The sequence below is a fragment of the Myotis brandtii genome, unplaced genomic scaffold, assembly GCF_000412655.1.
Source record: "Myotis brandtii unplaced genomic scaffold, ASM41265v1 scaffold931, whole genome shotgun sequence".
Classification (NCBI taxonomy): Eukaryota; Metazoa; Chordata; class Mammalia; order Chiroptera; family Vespertilionidae; genus Myotis; species Myotis brandtii.
This window is the reverse complement of record NW_005371843.1, coordinates 1,995,575-2,005,945: the sequence shown is the minus strand read 5'-3', so window position 1 is coordinate 2,005,945 and position 10,371 is coordinate 1,995,575.

Genomic DNA, 10,371 nt, shown 5'->3' with positions numbered 1-10,371 from the left:
TTAGAGACATCCCAGATTGGAGTGATGGTGTCAGGCACTTAGATACCCAAACTGACCACATAGTCTCTTTTGTACGTTCTGTGCAGCAGATCGGTCCTTTGTTTAAAGATATGGACTGCTCCCAGGAAAGGCACCATGACCTTGGATGAAGCAGCTCTCTTTCTCCCTCTCTCTCTTACCCTTTACTTAATTAATTAGTTTATTTATTTATTTTTGGTGATAGCATTTAAATCCTACCCTTTCAGCAAATTTCCATTGTACAATACTGTACAGTGTTATCAACTATAGTCACCAGGTTATATAATAGATCCTTAGATCTTATTCATCTTATAATTAAGAGTGCCTACACTTTAATCAACCTCTCCCTCTCTCTCCCACCCCAGTCTCTCATAAATACTTTTCTATTTTCTGTTTCTGTGAGTTCTTTTTTTTTTTTTTTTTTTTTTTTAGTTTCCACATATGAGGGATACCAAGTAGTATCCGTCTCTGTTTGGCTTAGTCATTTAGCATAATGCCTGCCAGGTTCATCTATCTTGTGGCAAGTGGCACAATTTCTTTTTTAAAGGCTGAATGGTTTGCCATTTTATGTACATACCACAGTTCCTCGATCCATTCATTTGCTGCCGGACACCTGGTTGTTCGCATACTTCGGCTACTGTGAATGATGCCAGGCAGCTCTCTGTGGCAGAGGACTTGTGCCGGGGAGGGGCTCAGCTGAGAGCTATGGGCCACCAGCACTCCCAGCAGCCACCACATACTTGAATTAAAAGTTAAGAAAGAAATATTCTGTCTCGGGCAAGAAAAGAAAACATTTGAGAGAACAAATGAACAAAATGAGATGGGCAATATGAAATGACTATCAGCCCCCAGTAATCTGTTTCCTGGCCCTGAGCTCTGGGCCAAGGTGGGCTATGACATAGCTCATTAGCTACTTATCCTGAACCAGATGTTAATGTTTGCTTACTCACAGACCGTTTAGGCCCACGAAGAATTTCCTGTGACTTGCCCAGATTTTCAGCCCAGCCAGAGAGAATGTACCTATTAATAGCCCGTTGTGGAATCTCCCATTTATAATGTGGAGCTGCAAGGAGGAATGCTTACAGCTTCTTCAGCGTTTTCAGCCCTGCTGGCTGCTTCCAGGGGTCATCCCCTCCCCGCTGCGCAGCGCGGTGGCCAGGAGCGCCCTATCTGCTCCAACAGGGCTTGGGCTGAGCTGGTCAGTTATTTATTGGAGTCCAGGCTGCTGTTTTCTGAGAGGTGCAGATGACTGAGGTTAGCGAGCGCTCTGCAGTAAACACTGTGCTCCCTGTAGTGGCAAGGGGCCCATATGAAATTGTATTCTGCTGCCCCCCGCCCCTTCCACAGCACTGCTGGGCTGAGTGGCTTCTTTGTGTGGGAGCCCACAGTCACCCAGTCAGCTGTCCACAAGGGCTTGGGCTGGGCTGGTCGGTTATTTATTGGAGTCCAGGCTGCTGTTTTCTGAGAGGTGCAGATGACTGAGGTTAGCGAGCGCTCTGCAGTAAACACTGTGCTTCCTGTAGTGGCAAGGGGCCCATATGAAATTGCATTCTGCTACCCCCCCCCCACCCCCCAGCACTGCTGGGCTGAGTGGTTTCTTTGTGTGGGAGCCCACAGTCACCCAGTCAGCTCTCCACACTTTTTTAAAAAATATACTTTATTGATTTTTTACAGAGAGGAAGGGAGAAGGATAGAAAGTTAGAAACATTGATGATCGAGAAACATCGATCAGCTGCCTCCTGCATGCTCCCTACTGGGGATGTGCCCGTAGCCAAGGTACATGCCCTTGACCGGAATTGAACCTGGGACCCTTGAGTCTGCAGGCCGACGCTCTATCCACTGAGTCAAACCAGCTAGGGTAGCTTCCCACACTTTTATCCACTCCTTTCTCTCCTGGGATGGGCTGCGCTGGGGACAAAGCAGACTGCGGGTGGTCCAAGAGTTCCTCTGCAGTGTGGAGAGGGCCATCCCAGGGTGGCAGAAGGTAGCGTCTCTCTCTTTCAAGTTTCATCATATCGGTTGTGCTTTCCAACAATGGGGCTGAAACAGCAGCCAGAAGCGGCAGAACTGGGAGCTTGGCCAAGCTGGGAAGGAAGGGCAGTACACCTCTAGCATCCTCTCTGTCAGCCCTTTTTGATGGAGTCTCCACTTTCCTTTCTGTTCTCTAGGCCCCCATTTCACACTTGAGGTGTCCAGTGCCCTTATGGCTCTGCCAATGGCTTTTTGGGGAGTAAGTTCCCTTATTTGTGAGGTGCTAGAAGCTCCCAGGAACACTGAGCCCTGGGCTTCCCATGTCTCTAGTGGACTATTAGATACTACACTATAAAGGGATAGAGCCCTTGATGTGGGGTTGAGGGGATGAGAAGAGGTAAATCAAAGAACTTATATACTTATACGCATAGCCCATTGTTATGGGCAATAGGGTAGTGAAGATCTGAAGGGGGTGGAGGTAGGGAATGGATAGAAGAAGGGAAAGGGGGGACGGGATAGGAGATATCTATAATACTATCAACAACAACAACAAAAAAGTAAGAATAAAGGGTTAGAGCAATCCAGTTTGTTAAAGTGGATTGCAAAGCGTTTCCAGAGTTGCAGAGTTCATGGTTTAACCCACTTCCCAGCGTCTGACAGCTGTGTTTTATGCTCCCATCCTGCCCATGGACTTGGCAGCAGGCACTCTATAAAAGGCCATCACTGTGGATATGTATGGTTTTGTCTCCCAGAATAGCTCTTCTCTTTGGAAAAATGCTGCTTTACACTATTGGGACTATTGATTCATAGTGTTTCTATGTCTTCAACACAGGAAGGGCACATAACTCAAGGTGAACCAATGGTAGGGCTCATTGCTTTGTTCACAAAGATCAGTTCAGCGATGGTCATGTGACATAGGCCAGACTACTTGGAATTCTGGGGCAGGAAATTCACTAGTTCAGATGGAAGAGTGTCCTTTCCTCTCTAATTATTAAGCTGTAAGAACTTGAGCCTGAATCTTCCAGCAGCTGCGTCCCTTCCCTGGTACACAAGCTTATGGGAAGGAAGCCCACGCAAGAGAAGGAGAATGTAGAGAAAATTCATCCTGATTTCCTAACTCTGGGATAGCAGACATCCCAGTTCGCCTAAGGCCATCTCTGATTGCTCCTGCTGCCCCAGCTTCATCATTTACAGCTCCCCCTTTCCGTCTCAGAGGTGTTCCAGGTAGATGATAAATTGTATAATTATTGTTCCTATTGCATGTAGTCCAATAGGACAACAAAGTCTTCTTTCCCCCCTAAAGTTAGTTCAAGCTGGTTTTCTGTCACTTGCAACCAAAAAAATCACTCTGAATTCTCCATCACTCTCTTTTAAATTAATCATGAAATCTTTCCACAGTGCAACTCCTAAATGTGATTACTTCCGCTTGCTTGAACTCTCTGGCAGAAACCCGATTCTATTTCTGGTTCTTGGTTTCCACTTGCTCCTATGGTGGAATTGACACCTTGGGCTCTTCCAGGATTACCCAACCACCTTGTCCTAATCTAGTCCCCTTACTCCACACTTCACCAAATGTCAGCATAGCTGACCGAGTTCATCAGCAGGCTCTGGGACCAAGTTTAGAGAAGAAAGGATGGCCAGGGTAGGCCTGAGGGACAACCTGGATTAATGAACTTCAACTGTTTGTTTTGTGTGTGTGTGTGTGTGTGTGTGTGTGTTTCTTTCTATCCTTGCATCATTCTGCTCAAAATTAAAAGTCCTGGAAGAGAGTTTTGATTTAACTTGGGTTTGGTAATGACTTAACCCTCAATTCTTTCACTAGGAGAGACTAGGGCACCGTGATAGATGTAACTGTACAAGATTAGAGAGATACATGTTGTGGAAATGGCTGGTGCTGATAATTATTCATTTCATTTTTTTGTGCATTTCACATTTGACAGGGGTACTACCCAAGTTAAGATATTAAAATAGTACCCTAGTACTGTCTTTAACTCATATGTTTGAAGATACAGAGTTGAATGCTAAGGGATTATGGAATATACCAAGAAGAGTCAACTAGGGCCTTCAACGTTAAGACAAAACAACTGTATACTAGTACATAGAGTTAATATGAAGAAGAACATTATAAGGGCATACAGATAAGTTGGCATGAATGCTGTGATTCAATTTAGCCAGGAATGATTCACAACATGTCACCTCGCTGATGCAGAGTAGGACGTTCTGAACAACATTACTCCTGGCAACACGTCTTGTGCTCTCTTTCTGGCTTTAGTTTTGCCTCTAATGCATTTCTTGCCTGTGTTGATTATGACTTTTGGCTCCATCTCTATCAGATCCTACAAGAGCAATGTGTCTTTCTGTTGCCTAGGTGCTGATCTCAGGCTCTATTTTCTGTTGGTCATCCTCCGGGCTCTATTTTCTGTTGGTCATCCTCCGTGGACTCACCAGCAGATACAGTGTCTCCACGTGAATTATCCCTGGCTCTGTCAGTTACAGTTTCACACCCACACTCATGTTTATATTTGCCCATCCATCTCAGCCAGCATTCCAGAGATAGAGGCCAACCTCCAGTAACTGCTGGAAGAGGCTGCTCGGAGCTGATAAGGAGAAATAACAGATTTTAAGTCAAAATGGGGAAGGAAAGAGAGAGGGAAAGTCAGTTGGTGGTTAAGGGAACAAAAGGCAAGGAAGATCAAAGGGAAATAACCTTGCACTCTAACTCCCAATCACAATGTTTTTATTTATTTTTAAAGAGAGAGGAAGGGAGAGGGAGAAGGGAGAGAGAGATAGAAACATCAATGAGAAACATCGATCTGCTGCCTCCTGCACGCCTCCCCCCACCGGGGATCAGCCCACAACCCGGGCATGTGCCCTAACTGGGAATCCTAACAGCGACCTCTTGGTGCATGGGACGACACTCAGCCACTGAACCACACCAGCCGGGCTCAGCATACATTTTTTAAAAAAGGAAGTTCTACTTGAACTTAGTCTAGACTCCAGACACTAACTATAAAGAAACATTTCACCAGCAAAGGAGAGAATTGACCGAGAAACCGTGCGAGCACTATTTTTATGTTCGCAGTAGAATTCCCTTTGGGGTGGCAGGGGTCAGGAGTGGGGAGACTACAGCAGGCACGTGAGAGGCAGCCTCTGTTCTTCATGCAAGGGATGGTCTCCGCCCTGACGGAGCCCTCCCGTTGTCTGGCCCCACCCGACTTGCCAGGCACACCAATGCATGCTTTGTTTCTGGACGTGCTTCCTGTCATATGAAGAGGTTGACAACATCCAACGGCATGCACGATGTCGTTGATGTGAGCAGAGCCACCTCCAAGGAGTAAGGAGAGGGTACTTCAGCCTGTGCCTGAACATGGCTGAAGGGGGGCTGTGCTTTCTGCTCCTGCTTCACACAGCTGGGAGCTGAAGTCAGAAAGGCCCCTAACAATTACATGCATTGTGTCAAGCAACTGTAAGAATGCAGAGCCATTGAGTTTCTCTTGTTCTGGGCACTAATAATCTTGGATTGTTAACAGCCACTTTCTCTCCTGAGAAAGCTCTGCCATGCTCAGCAATGTAGCTAGAATGTTGAGCTAGCCCTGAGAACCGGATAATATACTCTCATTTCTAAGTGAAAACTTGAACACCCTCTTCTTGACTTCTGATTCATGTAAGAAAAGCACTACACATGCAAGATGACGTATTTATCAGGAATTAAAATATACCAGCGACCCTCACATCCAGCATTCAGATGAAAACTTTTTTTCGTGTGTGTGTGTGTGTGTACGAACATGCATGTGTGAGTGCAAAGTCCAGCTCTACCACAGAGCCCTGGCTTTATCACTTAGTTGTTCTGCATGAAGGAGGTTGTAAGGGATGTAGGTCAAAAGTGAAGTGGGGCTGATGAAACATTGAGATGTAAGGGGGACACCTGCAATAATGTCAACATTAAAAAATGTTAATAAAAAAAGAAAGTGCTTACTTGCATTTGAAAGTGGTGACTGGGGATAATGTGCATAAAGATTTAGTAATGTATAAAAAACACGTAGCATGTGGGTGGCCCATAAAGGGCATTTAATAACTATCACGACTATCATTTCCAGAAGCCTGGAGTCCTGGAGATTTGCCTTGATTTCTTTTACGGTGGGTCTGTTTTCTTCTAAAAGGAGGACCCTTTGTCTCTCTGTCCTTGCTGTAAGCCGACCTCTCTCTTAGCTCCAAGGAAGATGCCAGACTGAAGGTCTCCTGTGCTCCAGCAGATGTCAGTCTGGCCTTACTGCAGAATCTAGAAAAACCTCAGATCCACACAAGCTTGCTCTGAGGATTCCAGGAGGGGGGAGTGTCTTTCACAGGCCATCTAAGAAAGGAGGCAGGGAAAAGGAGTCATCAGCAAGGCTGCTATTCTAGGCTCACTGCCGTTTCAGTAAAGTGCATTGTAAAATTGGAGGGATTTGTACAAACATACTTCTATATAACAAACATTCATTGGGAGGTTATTGTGAGCTGGGTGCCTTATTAGATCCTGGAGATAGAGAATTCGTTGAGGTAGTTCTTATTCTCTAGAGCTCCCAGACTTGCAAATTACATTTTGGCTGGCCACCTGTAGTGATGAGCACTTGATATAGCAATAGGAAGCATCCACATTATGTGTTGAATGAATGAAATGAAATGCAGGCATGCAAGTAAAGGTGTCTGGGTGTTTGCTTGCAGAAGAATATCTCAGAAGGAAGCTGGGGAAATGGGCACTGCGTCCCCAGTTTGGGAGCAAGGGAAACCCTAAGAACGAACCAAGTGATAGGCAGGGATGTTGAGAAAGAGGAAAGCAAGGGGAACCTCTGATGTCTAGGGGATGTAATGGCAGCCACAAGGGAAGAGGAATGAGTCCCAGGTGTGGTCTCCCACAGCAACAAGATAGTGATTCTCAGCCACCACCTACCTGCATGTGTGACCTTGTGCTCCTGGGCAAACTGGGTGGCCACGGAAGGCACCATTAGTAGTCAGAGCTACTGGGTTCCAATTCTGGCCCCATCACTTGGCTCTGTATGTGACCTTGTACCACCAACTTAACCTCCCTAGAGAGCTGAGTTCCTTGCCTATAAAATGAGGGTTTTACTGGAACCTACCCCATGCAACTGTGTGAGGATTAAATGAGATCATCCATAGAAAACATTTGTTAGCAGAGCTGGCCAATATTTAGACTGCAATCAATATTAGCTATTATTATTATTATTATTATTATTATTATTAGTTTTTCTAAGACTCTTTCTTGATCCATAAAATGACAAAGTGAACCAGCAAATGTACAAGGTCTCTCACAGCTGGAAAAAAAAAAAAACAAGGCTCTGATTTCATGCTTCTGTTTCCATGTCTGTACTAAGATGGGAGTGTATGGAGTGTGGGTGAGCCAGTTCTCAGAGGAAGCAGGAAAGCAAAGAAGACGGACTTAAGTGTGTAGAGAAATCAATGAGAGGGTTGTCATGGCTAGTGATGAGAAACAATGTGTACTTTAAAAATAAGAGAGTAAATTACCTCCTCCCATTCCATGCCAAGCAAGGAAAGCCCCGGAAACAGTTTTTCACACTGATGTAGCTCAGCCTGACTGAACGAAAACCTGAAAAAAAAACAGTGGCTCTTTGTCTAACAGATGGGCTGGTCTGACATTCATGGATTCCAATCTTCCTTAGGGCTCACAGCACTGTTTCCCTCCCTTTTTGCTGATAAACACCAGACCTGGCAATCTCCCTGCTTAATAATTAACTAACCACATTCCCATGTCACACGGTCCTTGCCACACTTCTTCACCTTTCCCAGAGGCAGAAACGCCCAGATGCTTTAAAATCTGGGCTCAGCGCACAATTTTGGCTACACGGACATACACATTTTCAAAGTGGGGGTAACAGAACAAAGGTCCTCCCTCCTCCCTGTCCTATCAGCCCACGTCCCACCCCCTCCATTGGACCTGGGAAAGTGTCACAAGCCACCTTCGTAAAGTTGCTATTCTGAGTCATCCTTTGTGGACCCAAGCATTTCAGACTTCAGGAAGAAACAAGTTTAATACTTAACCCCAAGGGAGCAAAGGGCATTTAGAACAAGATCCGGAGTCCCGGGAGGCGAAGAGAGAAAGTCACATAGGCAGAGAGATAGGCAAAGGAAGAGAGTCACCAAGTCCCGGATGTAAGAACAGGAGACACCTCGGCCAAGTTCTTTACAGAGCGCTTTCTCCTTGCTCAGTGCATTTATCAGACGCACAAGGCAAGCAGCAGCCTGTGCCCCACTCTCTGCCTGTGCTAACAGAAGCGCAGGGTGGTGGTTTTGCTGACGCAACTCCAGCATGAATCTCCTAAACCTCTAGACTTAGGAAGCTTCCCACAAAAGACAAATGGAATGATGTCTCAATTAAAGTGTGCTCAGGAAAGAGACGCCTTTATAATCAAGGCTAAGTCTCCAGTATACCTGAGAACTACGGTTTGCCAAGGGAGAGAAAGCACAACAACTGATTACTTTTATTGCTTTCTTAACAGGCTGTAAAACTGCTGGGGGAGACTGACCAGGGAGTAAACAGATGCTATTTTGCAGTTTTGTGAAATTATTTCCTATGAAATCTTGAGTTTTAAAGATTGTGTTTGGTAAGTTATTTACATGTAACTTTCAGTTTCAAAAGCTAGGTAGCTAATAACATAAGGATCCAATGCAAAATTATTTTTGCTCTCTCTCAACTTACAGCCACAAATCCAGAGCTATATTTCTGACCAACCTTTGAATCTCCTTGCTCCTCAGTAACCGGGGAATATAGCAAAAGTGACAGCATAGGTCAGTGATGGCGAACCTTTTGAGCTCAGCGTGTCAGCATTTTGAAAAACCCTAACTTAACTCTGGTGCCGTGTCACATATAGAAATTTTTTGATATTTGCAACCATAGTAAAACAAAGACTTATATTTTTGATATTTATTTTATATATTTAAATGCCATTTAACAAAGAAAAATCAACCAAAAAAATGAGTTTTCGTGTCACCTCTGACATGGGTGTCATAGGTTCGCCATCACTGGCATAGGTGATTTCTTTTAATGTACATAATAAAACATAGAGTGGATCGTATATATTTTTTCTAACCCTTCCAGTATCTAGTCTATGACTTTTCTTTCAATTACAGTTGAATTCAATATTATTCTGTATTAATTTCAGGTGTACAGCATAGTGGTTAGAGAATCATTTACTTTACAAAGTGGTCCCCTTGATGTTTCAGATACCCACCTGGCCCCATACATATTTATTACAATATTAGTGACTATATCCCCTGTGTTGTACTTTACATCCCTGTGACTATTCTGTAAGTACCAGTTTCTACTTCTTAATCCCTTCACCCTTTTCACTCAGCCCTCAACCCTTCTCTCCTCTGGCAACTAACAGTCTGTTTTCTATATCTATGAGTCTGTTTCTATTTTGTTCTTTTAAATTCCACATATATGTGAAATTATATGGTATTTTGTTTCACTGACTTATTTCACTTAGCAAAATAAGTCCATCTAGGTCCATCCTGGCTGCCACAAAAGGTAAGAGTTCATTCTTTTTTGTGGCCAAGTAGCATTTCATTTTATATAAGGATTGCCTCCATATCTTGAATATTGTAAATAATGCTGCAATGAACTCGGGGGTGCATATATTCTTTCCAATTAGTGCTTTGGGTTTCATCGGATATATGTAGTCTATCACAACTAAAACAACAAAAGTGTATATTGTTGGTGATGAAGATATGTAGAAACAATACATAGAGGCAATCTTATGGATTAGTGTGGGTCTACAAAATGACAGAATTTTGCATGGTATGGCAGTAATAGTAAGAGTTTTTAATAGTAATTTTTGAAGCACTTATGTAGCAGGCACCGTATTGACCTTTAAATATATAAACTCATTAATCTTCATATTAGCTGTGTAAGAGTGTTATACCATTTAAAAAAGAGAAAACCAAGGCACAGAAAGACGTCCTGAAACAAAGCATCAGACTAGATATTTCTGGGACCTGAGTTCCAGTCCTGGGTATACATTGGTTGGTGTGAGTTTGGGGGCAAGTCAGAACTTCCCCAGAGTGCCTTTTTATTTTCTGTTTAGTGGGGGGGGGGAAAAGAAACATCCAATTATTGATTATTTACTAGGGGCAAGCACAAGGATAAACATTTTACATGCATTATTTCATTTAATCCTCACAGTAGGCAAATGGGGTAGGTACTATTGTTCTCATTTTACAGATAAGGAAACTGATGTTTAGAGAGGTTGAGTAACAACTGGATGTACTCCTAAGTGCTAGAGCTGGGATCTGAATCCAGATCGGTATGTCTCCATAGCCCATGCTCTTAACCCCTATGACGTGTCCTGCCTCAGTACCTTTAAA